The following is a 20392-nucleotide window of genomic DNA, read 5'->3' on the forward strand; positions in this document are numbered from 1 at the left end:
GGGTAACATTCCTCTGCCAATATTTTAAATACGCCACAAGACACATAACCAATGGATATAATTTGCAAATGTGTATGGAGAATCGGTCCTGACAGTTTTGTTTACAAAGGCAGGCAGCTATTTGCTGAGAACAGATATGACATGCTATTCATCTTGCTACTGCTAAGCCAAAGGGATTGCATCTATGATAACGAACTGTTAGATTTGATTGTTAGAATGCTTATGCAATGTTAGTAATAAAGGGTGTTTAAAACCCTATCTCATTTGTTCTTGGGCAATCGTATGGTATTTCTTATAATAATTTTCCCGGGGCACTTAAAAGGACAAGCCTAATTAAAGAACTGATAGCTGTCTGGCTCAGCTTTAATGGATCTGCGTTTCCAAAGCATTCGCATGCAGGGAAAAGGAGCAGCTGCGCCTTTATTTCCCTGCTTGCATGGGCTGAGGCAATACGTTGAGTGACGTAGTCATGTCCTCACACCTTTCAGTTCCTCCATTTTGGCTGGGGTTACTTCCACGCACCTCCTGATACCAGATATTAAACACAAGTGTAACAGCCTTGGATGTGATGCCCAAGGTGAGAGTGGAGAAAATTGGGAACAAAACTGATCCTTGTGTGGATCTTAAATACAGTCACGTTCAAAGTGACAGGGAGAATGCAGTGAGAGAAAAGAAAACAGTAGGTCCTCCTGTGTAGTCCTGAGAGTTTCAGGGAGCTAAGGGCTTTCTGGCTCACTTCTCATTTGACCATGATGGCATTAGAGCACCAAAAAATGGTTGAGCGTGACTCATGCCTCTCTTTTGCCATTATGTCCCATTTCAAACAATACCGAGAGAGCATTTTTCCCAGCACACCTAAATACTTACAGCATTTGTAGCCCCACTGACATGTTGCTCATGGAGTATACAATATTTTCTACTATTACTAGTTTTATGAGTAACTAGTAGTACTAGTTCAAAAACTACTTCCCAATGCTCAAATATAGGACTTCAGGGTCTTGCACCACCTTGTTAGCACCAGCAGTTCGATGTATTGTGGGTTAGGGATAGAGAGCTGTCTTTTTTCTGAAGTACCAGTCAGTGGGATGTGCTAAACTTACAGCTCAGGGATGCTCAAGCTTGGGCTGGCTGATTCAGCTGTGATGGTTCAAGCTGTGATTTTCTCCAGCCGCCTCGCCCCCAGCTCTCCAGGTGTGGCTGCGGCAGATGGATGGGCTGAGCAGGCAGACCAGGACAAGGATCAGAGACCGCGTACACATCTTACTCATGGATTTAACCCAGAATATACTACCATACATGCTGTTGGTGCAGCTGTTTTAGGCTGCTGCTGGTTTCAGTTCACGCCTCCTGGTCTGTGGACTGGTGGGACTCAGAGCCAATGCATCCTACAGGCGTAGGGGGCAGAGGGGCAGGGAGGAGAGCTTTGTTAAGCAGTACTTGAGCAGCTGGGGCTAATTCAACATGAGTGCCACAGTAATCCAGGCAGCAGTCTGAATTTTGAAATGCATTTTGATCATTATGCATGCATTTACACAAGCAGAACAGATCCCAAACCCAAACATCCTGCAGCCAGGCCCAGAGAGCTAACAAGAGAGAATGGAGCTTCTTTATCCTCGGTTGTCCTTACACACAGCCGCGGGTGACTGCTTCCTCCCTCTGCTTGCTGCTTTGTGAACGGCACATACAATGCCAAAATACAGCTGAAATTCCCTTTGAACACAAGCAGGCCTCGGGTTCAGAAGCAGCAGTGACACGCAGACTTGCTGCTGATGGTGGGTTCAGGGAGTGTGAACAAAAGCAACGCATCGTTTACGGTGGACAGAGCTCGTCTGCACCGGTGAGCTGTGCTGCACTACAGCACGACCTTGAGAACCTGTGTTAATTAACACAAGTTTATTTTAAGCAGGGTCATCTGTTTCTGAGTAAACCTACTGATCAGAGTGACAAAGTCTTTATTCTTGGTCTTGTAAAAGAGTATGGGCTTAGGAAGGCAGTTATGATCAGCAGCTGGATTTTTAAAATTCTGTATCTGAAAACCTTTTGAAGGTTGTGAAGTACTTTAATGGACTGACAAGATTAATTCATTTCATAATTATCTGTTCAGAGGTAAGTGTAAAGAAGAAATAAGACTGGAACCAGGCAGTTTTACGCTCATCTCCAAAGGTTCCCAGCTTAGTTCTAGAAAACAATTTTTCTTATGCACGTTTTATTTTTCTCCTTTTAAGCAGTCTTACTAAATCAGATGAGCTTAATCAGGTACATGCATGTTGATAGAATTAGTTTCTTGCCTCAGATACTACTTGTAAATCAGGGGCTAGAGCATCTCAAAACACAAAGCTCTGAGTGCAAGGATAATAATTTAAGGTGCCCTCAAACATCATCCTGGGGCCAGAGTGCTGGTTTCATTAAAAGGATTTGCAATGCGGTGAAGTCCATGGGTGTTCATGTCTATGGCTCAGGTCTACGGCTTGCCTTGCAGCTGGGGGATCTCCAGCCACTGACTGCTTTAGTGGGTTAGTCATCTGTCTACAGGGACAGAGGCTTGGCTGTCACCGATCTTGGTGGCGAGAATGAATACTTTAATAGCTTTATTAAAATTAAAGGGTGAGACATTAATTGTATTATTCCATACTTCTTCCCAGAGGCAGCAGCTGCACAGTGTGGCATAATTTAATAAAGCTATCCATCATGTGATGCATGGGTGTGAAAAAGTTACCACTCGGTAGTGTAAGAAAACAACACCATTGCTTTTGTTTCATCAGGGAGGGCGCACACAACAGAAGTAATCTTTAACGAATGTTTGTGTATTGGCCTGTGTATGTACTGTGGTAGGCCTCTGTTTTGACCAAGAATCTTCTGACTGGAATACGTCACCTGATTTTTCACGTAGAATGGGGAGAGCTGCATTTACCTATTCCTCCGCCAGTGCAGCCACCCCGTCTGAAGAGTGAAGGACGAGATACACGTCCTGTGAAAACTGCTCACACGAGGAGGGGTGCCTGCATGCTGAGCATGTGACAGATGCGTGTCCCGTTGCATGGCAGGGACTCCCTTCAGCACAGCCTGCGGGGCCGGTGGTTGGCTCCTATCCCCAGCAAGTAACACAGCAAGCAGGTCTTGGCAGCATCAGGGATATATGATGTAGCTTATGCCTCCAGCACATTGGCTTTGTTTAAGGCTGCCTGATTGCTTGGGCAGGCTTTTCCACGTTTATTAAATTGTATTGTATTTTCACACTTTTTCTTTTTTTTTTTTTTTTTTCCTCAATGTTCAGGAGGATATCAGTCCTGCTTCTTTATATATATATACACACATATATATGTGTGTGTGTATATATATATATATATATATATATATATATATATGCTTCACATTCCCTTCCTTCCCCACACACCTATGCCTTGCAACAGACACCTCACAGATAATTTTGGGGTGAGAGCTGATCATAGCCTGTTGTCTGAAGAGCCCATGGAGTGTCCAAGTGACTTCAGTTAGTGCCGAACAACGTGAACTGGCTTGGCACCAAAAGCCTTGTGCTATCCTGACCCTTGCACCACCGGGAGCAGAGGCCACTGTGCTCCAGGCAAGCACTGAGGACTCCCAGGTGCCATCGTGTACTAATGGGGCTCCTAATGAGCATCAGGGGAAAGAGCTTTAAAAGGAAGGCTGCCAAGAATCCTCCTGGTCTTAAAAACCTGGGATAGTCTAGTTCTGTTTCATCACTAGTTTCTTAAAAGTTCACTTTGTAGGTGGTCCTGTAGGTTGAACTGCTTCTGTTCAGATGATGGAAGCCTCTAAGTGCCCTTTGGAGAAGGCCTCATGCAAGAGTTTGTCTCTTTTAAGGGGGAAGTGGAGAAGGGAAGGTCCTCCCCTTTCTACCACTTTAACTGGTGTGATGGGACAGTGTGTACCTTAAGTACTCGAGTATCTGAAAAGCTTAAATGAGGGGTGGGAGAGCCTGCAGTGGGTTTAAGGAACAAGTGATGGAGCACCATGAAAAGATGTATTTAAGATGTATTTTCACAAGGTACCTCAGTGCTCAGCAGGCAACTGGATTGTACACTGGATAGGCAAATGAGTGGCAGTGTTTGAAAGAAAACCTGTGCACCTAGATGATGGGATAAAGGTGCATCTGAAGTCATCTTATAGTTGTTGGTAGCTGCCAAGGGCACAATACCAGGAATCTTGCCTTCACAAAAAGAGGGGAGGAACCACAATTAGGAAGGGAGCCCCCAGCCTGCTGCTCGGGCACAACCAGGCTGCGTGCGGGCTGCCTTCAGGGCAGGCAGGGTGCCGAGCACCCCTCGGCCCAGGTGAGCGGGGTCTGTCGGGGCAGACCCGGGGTCTGTCGGGGCGTTCCTCCCCTGTCTCCCTGCCTCTTTCAGCCGAACAAAGGCGGCGGCGGGGCCGCTCGGTGCCGTGAGGGCGGCCCGGCACAGCCCGGCCCGGCCCCGCGCTGGGAGGAAGCGGCGGGCGGGCGGGTGCCAGCCACCCGGCTCCCCCGCCCCCCGTCTCCTCCCCTCCGCTGCCGATCCTCCTCCTCCTCCTCCTCCTCCTTCTGCTGCTGGCGGCGGCGGCGGCTTCCTCGGCCCCGGCTCCCCGCTCTTCCCCGCGGCTTCGCCTCGCTCCTCGCCGGGAGGCTCCGCGAGGACGGTAAGGGCTGTGCCGTGCCGAGCCGTGCCGTGCCGTGCTGTACCGGGCTCTGCCGTGCTATCGGCGGGGCCCGGGGCTCGGGGCTGAACCCGGCGCCTCCCCCCTTCTTTCTTCCCCGCTCTGGACCCCCCGCGGGCGGCGGGGAGCGGGCGGGGGGCTCGCCGTGCCCGGCGGCGGAGCGGAGCCGGCTCCGTGCCCGCACCTCGGGGCCGGGCTCTGCCGAAATGCCTCGCTCGTGGCATGGCCCGGGAGGGACGGGCTGGGGGAAAAGGGCTGCCCTGACCCAGAGGAGGCTTCGGAGGGGAGAGAGGAGGCTGCTCCGAAAGGTGTAGTGGCCATTCCTCCTCCTCCTCCCTCCCGGACACAGCGCTGCGCCTCTCACAGCGAGGGAAGGCGCTGGAGCTATCGGGGTCCCGGGGTCCTGTGTGTACGGCACCTTCAGGGCAGGGAAGGTGAAAACTTCCCAAAACCCAGCATTGTCAACTCAACGCCTCCCGTGCAGTGTTGTCGTTGGTTTACTTAACCCCGAGTTGCTGTAGTGTGCGTGCTGCTCCTTGCCTGTATGTGAAATCTGCAGCTCCAGCGCCCAGATATTTGAGGATGAAGCGTGTCCTTTGTGCTTGAAATGACACGGCTATTGTGCTTTTAAGCAGGAAGACGGCTTTTATCTTTGCCACGGGCCTTCTATCGCTCGCCTGTAAATGCCTGTGCTGTCTTTTAAATCTGCCGCTGGTTCGGTGGGTGGCTTTGCAGGGGTCACTTCAGTTCAGCCTCGCTCTCCTCCAAAATGCCCGTATTGATTTAATGTTGTGCTGGGTCCGAATTGGCGCTTACAGCTCATTTTGCATCCATATTTATGTGCCATAAGGACCATGCTTTATAAAGCAGCTCGTTCTTGGTCCTGCCCATAAAGCCTGCTGGTTGTTCTTGGTGTGTGGTGGGTGTACAGCGTGCCTTGTGTCTAGTGTGAAGTGTCCTACTTACTTAAAAATGTTTAGAGCTCTAAAAGGGTCAGTGTAATCCATGCCACCCATGCACGCAACCGACCTAGAATTAACGAAACAAAACACTTCTAAGCACTTCTGGAGTAGAAAGCGTTGCATTATTCGCTGGCGGGGACTAACACAGCTGCTTTTCGGGAGCCGTGCTCCTCTGTCCCATGGGTGGGCAAGTACCCTGCTTCTGCAAAGCCTTGCCTTGAGCTGGTGGGATGGTGGTGAGAGCAGCATCAATGTGAATCTGCTCTCTGAGGAGATGTGGCTTTGGGTGGTGGTGGGTGTAGAGACCACCAGTGGACCTTTGGGGCCAGCAGGTTGTCCTTGCCATGGCCTGTTTTGGGGCTGGGAGAGCTGGCAGAGCTGTGTGCCCTCACACAGACCCATTTTATATGGGTCAGCAATCAGTCTTGATGGTTGATAGGTCATGCCACAATACTGAATTTCCCATCTGTACCAGGTATATCAGGAATGTGCTTTTTAGCATGTTTTATTGCCTTGATAGAACTGATGGTCCATGCCAGCAAGCTTGATACATCAGAGGAAAAGTCTGAGCTGCCCTCATGCCAGGGCATCCCTGTTGATTATGAGAAAACTGTATCACAAGTTAAAGCCAAGAGAGAAGTGGTGTTTTTCCACCAAAGACTATTTGCTGTCACTTTACCAGAGCAGTTTTCTTTCCATGTCCTGCTGTAGCACATGGCGAGCAGCGCCCTCCTTCCCAGCTCCTGGTGGACTGGTGGTGCATCTGAGCTGAGTGACCGAGGGTTGTAGCTGGAGGTGCTCAGTCAGGCACAGTCTTGTATGAGGTTGTTTTCAACTAAAAGTTCATGTTATGCTCCAAAATCTGAAAGGGTGACATTCATTTAATGAATAAAACGTGGCCTGGCAAGCGTGTTTTGGTTGCTCAGAGGCACAGGACCTATTTGAGATATGGTGTGCAGTGTACAAAAGGAAGATTTCTGTGCAGAGTGCTTTTGCAAGTAGGTTTCCAAGCGGTGACATGCAGTGGATATTGGTAGATTGAAGTATCATCAGGTGGATTTTGACCATTAATTGTAGTGGAATGCACAGTAAACTAAGGCTCATATTTGCAGCCTGCCCAGAGCTGGACACTGTATCTTTGAACTCTGGTTCTGGAATGTCTCCGTGGCTGACACTGGATCTTGCTTCCCAGTGCTAGATTACGGCTCTGTTCTGCAGGACCTAAGGCGTATGTGTTAACTAGCCACAAGTTAATCATTTTAAATTAAACTGAAGGATAAATATATGTCAGCTGTAAACTGGCTTTGTTTCAAGGAGGTTCTATTTCAGAAGGGCAAGTTCGGAGAAGTTAGAGGAACTGGTTTGTGAAGTCCACTGGACTACAGGAGTTTCAGGTTTCTTTTTTTATTATTAAAAAAAAAAAAAAAAGGTGCTTGGACTGTCTTAAATGAAAGGTACATCTACTTAGAAGCTGCATTTTGAGCAGGATGAAAAGTTTGCCAAGAGGGGCTGCAGACCTTGCTGCAATACTAAGTACATTGGGAAGGATACCACAAGTTACCAGAAAGCCTGTATAAAATGAAGTGGAGGATTGACCATCAGAGAGCAGAAACTACAGGGATAGACTATGAATTGCCAAAAACAAGAGCACAAAGAAATTTAAGATGAACAGGGGAGAAGACAAAAAGAGGAAACAAGAAGTTGGTTGTGATATTGTGAGGACCAGGCTGTAGCTGAAGTGGCTTTGACATCTTCAAAATTACCCAGTTTTGACCAGTTTTCTATAGGGAAGAGTATTTGAACATAGGAGAAAAACAGGGTGACATACAGAAGTAACAAAAGTAGATTTTGTACTAGCTTCCAGATTTAATATTTTCAAGCTAAGGAAGCAAAGAGTCTCTCTGCTTTAGGACTCTGGCACTCTGTTCCAACTCCTTCAGAGCCAGGCTAAAAAAAAAAAGTTGTTTGTCTATCAACTTGGGTGTAGTGGTGGTGATAGCAATATAGCAAAACAATTATACTTGTATTTGCTTTAAAAGGAGAGGAGAATGAAATCCATTCACACTCTTTGCTCTAGTCTTAATGATATTCAAGGATTTAGAACAAATTTGGAATAGAAAAAAGCAATTAAATATACAAAGATAAGTGGAAAACAGGATAAAATGCATCATGGATTTGCCACAATTAGGTCATGGAAGACTAAAGTTGTATTATTGCTGGATAAATACTGGATGTCTTAGACAAAAGGAGTAGAAGATTTCGGTTCAACATGAGCACTATGGTGCTACAGTGAAAATGACTGAATTGGAAATGTGGGAATGGCTAAAGAATGGTAAGCAGCCCAAAGGAGAAAAATTGTGACTTTAGCTGCATGGTTAGAGGAGTTACTGCTCTGGGGAGGTGTTGCTGGAGGGCTGCTCCTTTTCCTTCATCTGGGGTAAGAGAACTGTGCTAGGGGTGATTGCTGATGAGGTGAAGTTAGGAAGCCCAGTCAGCACTGAGAAAAGTTGGATTGTTGCACAGGAGGAATTGGATGTCTGTGATGACTGAAGCAATATGAATGACAGGATGTTAAATAGCTCTAAAAGACAAATTATCTGCTGAGTGATTATTAACAACATATCTGCTGTCAGTTGGCAGTCATCCCTGAAAGGAGGCCTGGAGGAAAAGGCCCAAATGCTGTAGTCAAGCAGGGATGGACTCTGATGCTGGACACGAAGTGAAAGAAAATGCGATCCTCACTGAGATCTCTTCAATGAAGATAGGGAAGTTATGCAAGGCGCTGGAGAGATTTCATGTCAAATATTGTATGCTGTTCTGATCACTTCTGTTCAGAAAAGATAAAATCCTGGTGGAATGTTTACAGGGGCGTCCAGGCTAAAAGGATGATGTGGCATGAATAGTTTGGAGTTAGACAGGAGGCTAGAACTTCAGCTGTGCTGGCTTGTGTAGCTTAGTAAGGGCAGAGAGGGAAGATAGCATCTGCTTATAAATTCCCTGGGGCAAATTCTTAGAGAACTGGAAAGGTCATAAACTGAAGTTCATCTGTAGTTTTGGATTAAAAGCTGGTCCTACAAGAGGATGACTTGTTGAATGAATGTTAGAGTACACGTTCACTGAAAACCAGAATGAGTTTCCCAACTATTGGATTTGGGATGCCTGCCCAGCTTCCCTTCTGTTAAGTCCTAGTTTGTGTTCAACTTTGCATGTGGTTGCTGAAGAGCTACGCAGCTCAGGTAACTGAAGTTGCCATAACTTTGGTGCTTCAGTCCTCACCGCTAATCAACACAAATAGAAGACACTTCCATGAAGGAGGCACGATGAGCAGAAATGCTTATTTTTGGGGAGTAGGTATAGTCCATTCACTTGATGGTGAATGGAAGCGCTAGCAGGTAAAACTCGTGGTTTAGCAACCTGGTCTAGTGGAAGGGGTTGGAATTAGGTGGGCTTTAAGGTCCCTTCCAACCCAAGCCATTCTATGCTCCAGTGAGCACAGGGATGGAGACATTGCCTGGGAGGGGGCTCGGGCAGATCCTGGTGCAGTGGGTGATGTGGCTCCCAGCCAGGAGGACGTGTGCTCATCTATGGCTTTACTTCATGGGGTAGTACCTGACCCAGGCCTGGTGCTGAGCTATGCAAAGACCAGCGTGACCTAACCACCAGGAGCATGTTGAGGTATGAGATGTGCCAGCTCAGATACCTCATGCATGCTTTCTGTAGTCTAAACTCAGCTGAGGGCTTGTCTGGTACAAACTGAAAAGCTCTGTACCTCACAGAAAGCTTAATGAGCTTAATGAGTGTGTGATTTGAAGGCCCCACCGTGTTGGCTTTGATCTCTACCAGAGCATTAGGGTCTGCCCATTTATAAGCTCTCCCATGGCTGGGCTTTGTATGCACAGTCAAACTTCTGGAAGCTTCAAGAGGACTCTTCAAAAAGGAAGACGAATGTCATTTGTGCGGATGTGCCTTTAGAAGAATCATTTAAAAAAAAGTAAGATGCTTTGAGAGTGTTTCTACATCAAAGCAAGATCAGTGTCTTGATACTGCTTTGTGTCTGTTTGTTTTGAATTTATAAGGCAGGTGTCTAACTTCCTTTAGAAATATCCATCTGCAAGCTCCTTCCTAGCCTAGTCTACCTAAAATTTCATAGTTCAGGTTTTTAATGTTTGTTTTAGATGCACGTGTTTTTTCCTTTTTTTTTTTTTTCTCCCCTCTCCTCAAGAGGAGTTGTGTAATGAGTTCAATGTGTTGGCGTCCCCCATAGGAAATAAACGTGAAAAGATTGTGTTGAGCCATCAAAAGAATAATTTAACAATCCCAGGGAAAGTTGAATTTATTGTCTCGGTAGCTTTTAGCATGTATTATTAGGCTATTCGTTTATTGTGATTTTTTTTTCATCTGCTCTTGTTGCTCTTTTATGCGAGTGTTGGGTGTATCATTAAAAAAGATGAGACTAGGGCTACGCTTTGCATTTGTGTAGTGTCTTTCATCGTCAGTCTTCGTGTTCCAGATGCTAATGGATGAGGTGGATATGTTATTATTTCTGATTTATAAAGGAGAGTGTAACTTGAACAGTCTCTAGAAGTTCAGAGAGCAGAGCACACATCTCCTGATGCTTTGTTGGGCTCTTGAAACAACAAAATCACTCCAATAACTTCCTGTAACAATTTGAGGTCTTGGAAAAGTCTGCATTAAGAAATGGGAGGAAATGTTTGATGACTTTATTGGACAGGGAAGATAATGGCCGCATCCAGTATTGTCTGCAGCTCAAGCAAGTGGAAAGAAATACCCTTATTGATGTTGTTAATGGGTCAAGGAACTGAGTGGTCATGGCAAGCATGGTCAGGCTGGGAAGCAGTGAAATGGACTGGAGCAAGGAGGAAGTGGTTTAAAGAGATGGTGAAGGTGCACAAGCTGGAGAACACTGGAGAGAATGTGATTGACAAAATGAGAATTATGGAAAGACTGAATGAACAAACTGGGTGAATAGGGAAATGGTGGACAAATGCTTTTCTCACACTTGAACTCTGTATGCACAGTGACTCGTGTTCGAATTAAATTGGAAAGCTCATGTTTTATTCATCACTGTGATGTAACTGGGATATCCATTAGCTGGTTGGGGTTGCACTATTCAGGAGAACGTATCTGAATGAAGACGGTACTGCAGGGGAGAGAACAAAGCAGAACCTTACAGCAAACTGTAAGAGGTCTTTTTAGGCGTGAGCATCTGCAGATTACATGGCGCTTTGCATAGTTCAGAAACAAAGCAAAGGAAAAGAGAAGAATTGTGGGAAGAAGAAAGGGGAAAGAAGTTGTTCTGCAGCCTCCCAGCACTCACTGGCCTCTTGCTTCCCCATTTCCACATGGTGTGTGTGTGCATGCAAACAAGGGCTGAAAAAGTGTCCTTTCCTTTTGAAAGGATGATTGGTAGCAGTGTTGTTGTCTTTGTCCAGTACCTCTACACGCTATAACTACCCAGAGAACCCAGACCTTTGGAGTTGTGATGACCTTTGTATGTTGTTGTCTTTTTCTGTTTGACAACTTAATCAGGGCACGTTACCCTTTGGGAGGTCAGTGGGCCACTGGAAATGAAACTGTTCCTCGTGTGTTTGTGCATGCTGGGATATATGCATGTATGTGCAGCTTCAATGAGGTTGTGGGAAAATAATTTAGGGAATGGTTGGGTGAGCACTCTGAGATGATAACATGCATTTTAAATGTGTGTGTGTGTATACGTATAGTAATGTTTCTGTGGTTTGTTTGGCAGACTGTTATTTCTCCTGTCCACCCCCAGTGTTTTTTGACCTGCTTCTTTCTTAATTAAGAACATCTTGTCACTTCCCATGCAGGCACATACTTCTATGAGGCTTTGTTTAGATAAATCAGTCGTGTTTGTATGAGTAGTTAAATCATGATAGATTTCACTTGTGTGTTGTGTTTAATTGCAAGATTCTTATTATCTGAGTTGTTTTGCCTTTCTGAGCTTGTAATATTGCCGAAGTATATTGCTGCTGAGTTTTCCCAGTGAGTTACTTCTAGATGCTGAATGATAATTGCAGTGAGTGACATTCCTGAGTGAGTTGAAATGGTAGGCAGAGTGAATGGGAATTTATGGCTTGCTTTCGCTCCAGTTGTACAGATGTCATTTTTGCACTGAAGATCATTTGCGGCTGTGGGAGTTTTCTACGTAATAGGACTTTATACAATGTTTAGTGACTTGATGATAAATCTAATTCATTCCATTAACTAATGTCTACTAGTGAGAAACTAGAGCCCCATTTTGGTAACACCAGGCATTTCTGCAGCGTGTTTGTGTAGGTGCTTTGGGAGCACTTGCAGATAGGAAGGTTTCTTGCAAGAACACAACACAAGCTTTGCTGAAGGCTTTCTGATGCTTTCATTAATTCTTCCTTTACTGTTACTGTTGTCCCCTTTTGTACAATGTTTGCTGTGCAAGTACAGGGGATTACTCCCATTATAGTATTGGGTCGTAATTGCATAAATGAAATTACATATATTAGGTTAAGCTTTCGTAGTTGTAGCTGAACTGAGTCTCCAAAATCTTTGTGTGTTTAAAGTCACACATTTCAGCCTTTTTTTTTTTTTTCTTTTCTCCCTTTCTTCCTGTTTGGTAGACTGTGAGGGAAAGAAGAAACTGGCTCTAATGAAGCAGAGCGTATAGGAATGCACAATGTAAGCACGCAGATTTGGCGAGAAAATGTTTTCCTCTGATCTTTGCTATAATGGTTTCAGGTATTCACTTGTGATTGTCATAAACAAAATGTGTATTTTTAGAAACCAATGTTAACTTGATTTTTTCTTTTTCTGATGAGCTCCTTATTACAGCAAGCTTGTGCTATCAAAAAGTTTCTATTTTAGGAATGTGATCTGTGTTTTTTTCTGTTTAATTGAAAGATGATCAGTGTCACTTCTCTCTTCCTTCCCTCTCCATCCCCCTTAAAACAAAACAAAACTTGCAGTCCTTAAACAAAAGTGTCTTTGTTTTTACATTTGTTTTATGAAATCACTTAAATCCTTTGGGAAAATCTTTCCTCTCACAGGAAGAGGGGGGGGGAAAAAACCTCCTAAAGCCAAAAACAGCAAGCCTGCTACCAGACATCACAATGTTTTGCTATCTGAATAGTAGCAGATTGCATAGAGGAAGTGATTTCTCATCTTAATGAATTAAAAAGTGCAATTGCAGAAATGCACACAAAGAGACATATGGATTTCACTCAGCAAGTGTAAAATCAGGAGCACTCGGGGCAAAAATTTGCTGTGTACCTTTCTTGGAGCTTCTTAGGCCCCTCACTGGTGGGGAGGGGACTTTAGAAGTGGCATTTCAAAGAACTCTGCAAAATGGAAAATCAAATGCTCTCTTTTGGCCTTTCTGATTTATTTATTTGGAACCTGCTACCACCCAAAAACCTCATGGTTCAACATTTTTGGGCTGTTCTGGTGCTGTGGCTGGGCTTGTGAAGCCAGCCATCCTAATTTTCACAAGACAGCTGTTAACAGTAGCCAGGTGTGTGAATTACCCTTTACTGATCTAGGAACCTGGCAACTGACAGGAACCATTAGCAGGTAAGAGAATGAACCATGGGCACCAAGAAGTATATGAAATATTGCCCTGGTAACTTGCCTGGATAGGCTTTATTCAGAACATACACTAAAGAGCAGGAATGCTCAGAGAGAACAAGATTATTGCAGCGTATTTTCCCCTAAATGTGATAAAAATGCAAAATTGCGTCAGTGGCCTACTATCCTCAATCACCTGTGTTGTTATAGGGGCTGGAGGGATCAAGGATGAAGGAAAATTGTCCAAGTAGAATGTGAAAAAATAAGGAGGTCTCACTTAAGGCCTGGAGGTAATGGCTTATGTCCTGTTGAGTAGGAAGAAGTCAGACATTGCGCTAAAACCATGGCATAGGGCTGACCTAAAGGACACTTTTGTAAGTGTTGTATGGAGAACAGGGTGTACCTTACCTAGCATCTCTTCACATCTCAGGCAGTTCTTGGGCTTTGCTTGAAACTTCCTCAGTATGCACCCTGCATTGCCTCTGTCTGTGCTGTGACCCCAAATTAAGTGGATGCTTACAGCGTGTACTAGGATTAAACGTATTCACAAACCGTGTACTCCTGTAACTTTGATCCTGCACGCTCCTGAAACAGCTGTGTCATTGCAATAGGCTTGTCCGTAGCAGGATGTTGAAGACACGTTACTTCCCAGGCTTGTTTTTACATCCTGACCCCTCAGGTACACTTGCTTATCTTTCTGGTGTCCAGAAGGGGAACTGTGAGGCCACAGTGCCTTCTGAAGTAGCATCCGTACTGCTTGTGGTGTATGTGGAGATAGCTATATGGCCATTCATCTTATATTTCACTCGTTTCTAAGTGCTCTTCATGAAGGCTAGACCGGAGAATTAGAGGCTTTGGGGGCATGGAAGCTGAATCTACTCGTGCTTTGCTGGCTAAGCAGCAGTGATGTTTTCATTACACGGCCCAAAATGCAAGAGGCAAAATGCATGAGGAGAGGCCCTGTCCCCCAGTGACACTGAGTTCAATAAGAGATAAAATTTCTCCCTCTAAGCTTTCATTACCTGAGAACTGCAGTGAAGGTATCAAATGGTGCTGTTCAGATTGGTGGACTGGACTAATTTGTTTTCCATATTATTTCTGCATCGCTGGTACTGAAAAGATTTTTTTTATAAGGCACACAGCCCCTTCTTGAAATCAGATCCTCATGCTCCACCTCCCGCGTGCACTTCACTGCATCATGTATCGTACTAACCAAATGCTGCTAACTGCAGTAGGCTTAGTTTATATCTTAGTTGGATATCACAATAGTATTACGTGTTTTGGTCAGAGGGAATCGGTGGAGCTGATGGGTGGAGGACCTGTCCACCCCATGGACCCACGCTCCCTCTCCTGATGCCGTGTGTTCCCATTTTGTTGCAGGAGCAGGAGCATTTTCCTCAACCTTTTCCTTTGCGTAGGTGTTGGAGACAGAACGGTCCAAGACTGATATCCAAAATGCCTGGGGGCATTTGCAGCTGGTAATCCTGCAGTGGAATCGCAGCGCCCACTGCTGTGGTCCAAGTGGGACAGGAAGGCAAGGAGATGGTTTGCTTGTTGACATGAACTCTGTTTTGTATCAGTTGTCTGTCTGGTGTTTACTATTGCCCTTCACGTGACTGAGGTTTATAAATACACCATTATATTAATTTCAGAGGTATTTAGCAAACACAGTAACTGCAGAATAAGCTTGCCGTGCTTATCTGGAGGAGCACTGGTGTTACGGCTGTTGTGATACAGATACTCTCTAGATGCAAAGCGAGCTGCTGTGAGGTTCCCGTCTTTCTGCTGCCTCTTTCCCATGCCTCAAACTTCCACTAATTTAAAGTGGAATTTCTAATGAGAAACAAAACCTGTTCCTTAATCAGTGTGACTTGCTTTCATGGAGTGCTTTGTTCGGCTTGGTGCAAATTGTGAAAGCTGCCTAATATTTGAAGATAGAGCCTGCTGTTTTCAGCATTGAAACAGCCTGAACAGTGCTACCATTGCAGTGAAGCCTTCCTTCATTGAAATGTAATTTGGTACTATAATATCCTGAACTGGAAGAAGTAATAAAATAGTTCTGCCCTTTGTTGTTAATAGTTCTTTTTACATGACATTTCTGGAGTTAGAAGAGTCGGTTTAGCACTGTTTCCTTAATGCCTTTCTCTTGTTAGGCAATATATAGAGCACTTCTAAAATCCATTTTAAGCGTTACTGTAATAACTGATACATTGGAGTGTAGAAAATATTCTCTTGCTCTTTGATAGAGCAATCGCATGTATGTAATGTCTTTTTGCTTTATTCGAAATTGTTTTATGCAGTTGTATTGAGTTGCATGGTTCTTGCTAGGCTGGGATTTCTTTTATAGTCCATGTCAGAACTCAGTTTTTCATACTAGCGAATGTTGTGGTCTCTGACAGCGAGATAGACCTCACTTTAGCACTTCTTATCTTGTTTACCAGGTCAAACAACTCTTATTATCCATGATCAGCTACTTTGGCATGACAATTAATAGAAGCATAAACGAGAATGTAAGAGACTCTGTGGTCACCACCCTACCAACTTCACTGGGATTTCCAGTGAGTGTTCTCCTGGGTTGGGGTGGTGAGGACATGGGGGAGGCAATTACAGTGTTGGAGAATGGCTGAGTTCTTTGTGGCTGCTGGGCTTTGTATGTCTGAAGGCTCCTGAGAAAGTAGGGAGTGTGCCGTTGGGTTGCTGTCCAGCGTCTGTCGTCTTGTTCTTTTTGATATTATCATGTCTTTGATCACAGCTTCACAGCCTTTGGCAGCTTGAAGTGAAGGAGAACTTCTTTTCCCCTGTTGTGAAATTCCAGAATGTACATGTTTAATTGTTCTCAATTACATGATAACTTTTGTTTTAACCGATTCTTTTCTGACTTGGGAAGAAAAAGGATGTGTTCTTCATGAAAAGGGATGTGTTCTGTATGGAAACCTGTGTACAGCTTTTTTTCAGATAATTAAAAGCATGTTTCAAAACTGATCTGAATTATCGTGAATTATGTAGTTAGTCCTCAGCCTAAATACATCTGAAATGCAAAGTGACGCAAAATGAAGATGCCTGGTTTATTACTTTGTCTGCTTGTAAAATACTACTAACTACTCACAAGGAAAAGTCTTCTTGGGAGAAGATTCAAATTAAGCACTTTCTGTTTCAGTCATTACTTTTCTGTTGTCTTATTTATTTTTTACTTCTAGCAATCTGCAGGATGAGTATTTAAACTAGTCATTAATGTGTCATTTTTGATGTCTGTAGTGCTCTTACCTTTATGCTAATGTATGTAGATGTACAGGTCAGGACTTGACCTATATAGTAAAAATGTCTTCATGTACATTGCAGGGTACAGGTATTTAAATAAAAAGGAAAAAAAGATGAGTCGTTGCCCAATGCAGTAGTTTTAGATGGAGACTGACGTTTGTGAAATGAATGCAGTTGTCAAAATATTCAGCATCTCAGGCCTGTTTTTCCATTGCTGCTGTAAATGCAGCTTGCAGAGCACTTGCAGGTCACAGTCAAGCTTTTGCATCACAGATGAGAGAAAGTAGCAATCCCTTTGCATAAAATACAGGGAGAATATCCAGAACAACATTCCTGGGGGGATGTGTGCACATGAGACAGGGAGAGGGAGTTGACCAGGGAGCTCTGGTTGATGACCTGCACCACTGGCCGTGGGACCAGCAGCATACCTCAGCATCCAAGAAACATGATGTGGATGTCTCCAGGTAGTCTTGAGTCATCGTGGAGACAGCAGACTGAATCCTCCTCCCCATCCCTTGGTATTTTTGCCATAACGCAATGGTGTCCACATGTGTGTACACACGCAAATAATATTCTTTGTTCAGAAGCCCTGAATGTTTCTGTGGGGACCTGGTCTAATTTCTAGATGAGCTTTCCCTTTCTGCAGCTGGTTTGGGCTGAATCTGGGAAAGCAGTTATAGTACATGGTCTTCATCCAAAGGAGAAGTGTTGCTCCCCTGAGGACCGCTAGCTGAGGTAGGAATCTAGTCCTGCACGGTTGGGCTGCCCTGGGTATCAAGGATCTGGCACCTTAGCCCTCTGCTACGGCATTGCTCCCCTGATGGCTTCTGATGGCATTGAGCAGCGCGTGGTGGGCGTCCAGTGAGACGAATTCCACAGCACCCCCCTCTCAGGTATCTTCTAAAACACCTCAAATGCTTCCAGCTTTCACTTAATGTCTGTTCTCAAGAGTTGCTTTGTCTGGAAGTAGTTACATCCTCTAGAAACTCTCACTGGTGGTATAAGATAACTTGGCAGCATCTATGAGAAAACAATTACATAGGGAAGAGGTTATTTTGAGATTTTTTTTTTTTGTCGTATCTGGAGAATTACCAGAAGTGGGGAAGTGCAAAATAGTGTGATTTCCCCCCCTCCCAAAATTTCACACCTTTTTTTTTTCAAAATAAATGCTTCAGCCTTTAAGTGGGTGAGTCCTTGCTCAAAAGCAGTAACTCCCAAATGTTCATATTTGGGCCAGGAATAAAATCTTTTTTATGCAATTGGTTCATAGTTAGCTTTTGAGAAAGAAAGAATTTAGTCTTTCTTTAGAGACTTTATTCTCTTTACAGAACATAATGAGTTGGTTTGCTTTTCAAAGGAAAAACTGAGCATTGAAGATGCTCCGCTGCGTTTTTGGCTCGATTTTTACCCAGGATAAAAGTGTTTAGCATTTAATACAGTAAACTATTTACAAAGGATAAGTTATGTAATTATGAACTTTCAAGTAAGCGTTAGTATTAATACCTGATTGCTGGCAACAACACAGTATAATATTGAAGAATTAGCAGGTACAAATATCTCTCTGAGCCTTTCTTCCTACTGAGCTGAAAATCAAGGGTGTGGCTCTGTAAGTAGAAAAATGGTTGCAGATGCAGGCAGGACCTGCACTGTTTAGGACTCTTAGCTATTCCTTAAAGAGGTTTTGTTTTTCTTTTTCCTCTCATTTGCATGTATTAATTATGTAAAAATATCTTAATTATGTAAAAGTCTCCAGTTTGGAAGCTGAAGTGCTATTTTATTTCTCCAGGTATCTTTCAGGGGCTTGTTAATTTGCCTGTGACAGTTCGTTCATTGCTCAGATACATCAGATGATATCTGACTGCTTTAAAATAATAACAAACACCATGAAATTCTTTATATACACAGTAACCTGAAGGCAGTTTACAGATCCTGATGTAGTTCTGTAACAAACATAAATATGGGGTACAGGGACAGATAAGGAAGAACTCCCTCGCTCTGTGGTACCTGCTGGTGAACTGCAGCTGACTCTTCAGGCAAGAAACACACGTACTGGTAAAACACGCAGTGGTATTAAAATAGTCCCAATGGCAGTCAGCTTGTGATGCGTGTTTGAGGAAGAAGGGTGAAGAAACAGCTGGCAAATTTTTTTACTTCCAGGTGCGAAATTGTGGTTTTATTGCTGCGGATGGACAAGGAGTTGAACCCAGTTTATGGAGTAGTCTTGCAAAGTGAAGTCCTATTCCGCACTAAGAGAAGCAACACCAAAATTAAGCAGGAGACCTCTGGCTGTTTTGTTATTTAAACTTTCATGACAAGATGGCATAGGGTTGAAAGCAGCAGTTTGTCTCAATAGAAAATGGAAGTTTCTCAAAGCTGCTGTGCTGGAAAGTATATTGTTCTCTGTGGCTCTCTCTCTTTTTTTTTTTTTTTTTTTTTTTTTTTTTTTTTTTTTTTTATTCTATTCTGCATTAAAGCTATAATCACAGGACTTAGATCCCCCTCCCCATATACTTTTTAAGTGACCCCATACTTCCATAAAACAAATGATTTATGGACCAGTGATCTATCAGCTGAATAGCTGATGTTTTGCTGCCCAAGTGTGGCAGAAGAGCCCCAGTTTGGGGACATCAGTAATTCCTGATGTCCCAAGCCTGGCTGGACCTTTCCTGCTGTAGCACCTTTGCTTCACATCATAGTGTAAAAGTATCAGAAAAGGTTTTGTGAGGCAAAAGGAGATGGTATTTAAAGATAAACCTTCTCCCCCTGCCTTTTGCTAGGTGTTTTGCAATGCCAGATAAATGCTACTGTATTTTAACATAAATTTATTATTATGGGAATTTTGTTGTTTTGAAAGGATCTCTACTCCCTGGTTTGTGGAGGCTTTTACCAAGTGCTTAGACTTCAGTTACTTTAGGATGTTGTAGAAAAGGTAATGATGGAGTGATGTGATCAACTTGAGTTGTTCAGTAGGAGCACAACAGTTTTTCTGTTCTCTTGCACCTTTTTCTCACCGTCAAGTCTATTCCCAGGAGTGCTGTGTTCAGTGTACGTACATCTATCCAGTGCAGGTATCCTGGCAAAATCACTGATGGGCTGCATGTGGTTACTGTTTATTTTTGAGGAAGGCAGATACTCCATTTCCTAAGCCAAAAAGAAACTTTTGTCAGACAAGGCTTGATCTTTCTGTAAGCATTTTCAATCCTGCCTGTATATTGCAGGTGCAGAGCCCGGACTGCGTGCTGGCTGCTGCTGACTCCCTCTGTGGACAGAAGGATTAGAGTAGAGTTTCAGCCCTAATCCTGGGCTTCCTGTGCAGATTTGGTTCAGAGTCTTATTCCTGTTCAGTTGCTTGTGTGTTAAAGAGCATGGTTTTATTTGTACCACCCTTTCTAATTTAAAAACAAACAAACAAAAACCCCGCTACATTTGAATGAGATTGTGTTAAGTTTTAAATGGTATTTTCATATTTATTGTATTGATAAACTATATTAAGCTGTGTGCCTTCCCTCACAAAGTAATTGTTAGGCATGTGCTATGCAAATTCATGCAGTAGAAGGAAGTGGTTCTCTGTTAATTAAAACTAAATGAGAGCAATTTCAGATTTAGGTTATTTGTAACAATTTTTCAGTATGTGAAATCTTTTTTAATTTTTTTTTAATGAATGCTTCTCAGTCTACTTTTTAATTCTCCAGTAAATATGGTTCCTTTATGAACAGGATGATACCTATAATAAATATAAACAGTAAGGACACTGTAGAAATATAAAACCATTGTAACTTATACATGAAAACATACGGAGTTGAATATACTTACATGGAAAAATTGGAAAATTTCAGATGTTGACAACTTCACTCGTGCTTCTGCAAAGCGATGACCAATGTTACCTCATTCTCACTATTTAAAGAGGTGCTTGAGTGAAAATT

General features: G+C 43.7%; 1 protein-coding gene and 1 long non-coding RNA gene across 4 annotated transcripts in view; both read left to right on the forward strand.

The window, feature by feature from the left end:
- Window positions 1-1993: 1993 nt before the first annotated feature.
- On the forward strand, window positions 1994-3234 carry LOC311431948. Its single transcript, XR_014689722.1, has 3 exons — window positions 1994-2106; window positions 2226-2256; window positions 2891-3234. It is a non-coding gene; the product is annotated as an uncharacterized lncRNA (long non-coding RNA).
- A 1276-nt stretch (window positions 3235-4510) lies between these two features.
- Window positions 4511-20392, forward strand: part of FAM110B (family with sequence similarity 110 member B) — a 108163-nt gene continuing 92281 nt past the window's right edge. For 2 of the 3 annotated variants that reach the window (XM_084509975.1, XM_084509973.1), the window contains exon 1: window positions 4511-4653. The gene's annotated coding sequence lies outside the window, so the exon portion shown is untranslated. The remainder of the gene's footprint in view (window positions 4654-20392) is intronic. The other variant, XM_084509979.1, reaches the window with a different exon arrangement.

This window comes from Aythya ferina (genome assembly GCF_964211825.1).
Source record: "Aythya ferina genome assembly, chromosome: 2".
NCBI lineage: Eukaryota > Metazoa > Chordata > Aves > Anseriformes > Anatidae > Aythya > Aythya ferina.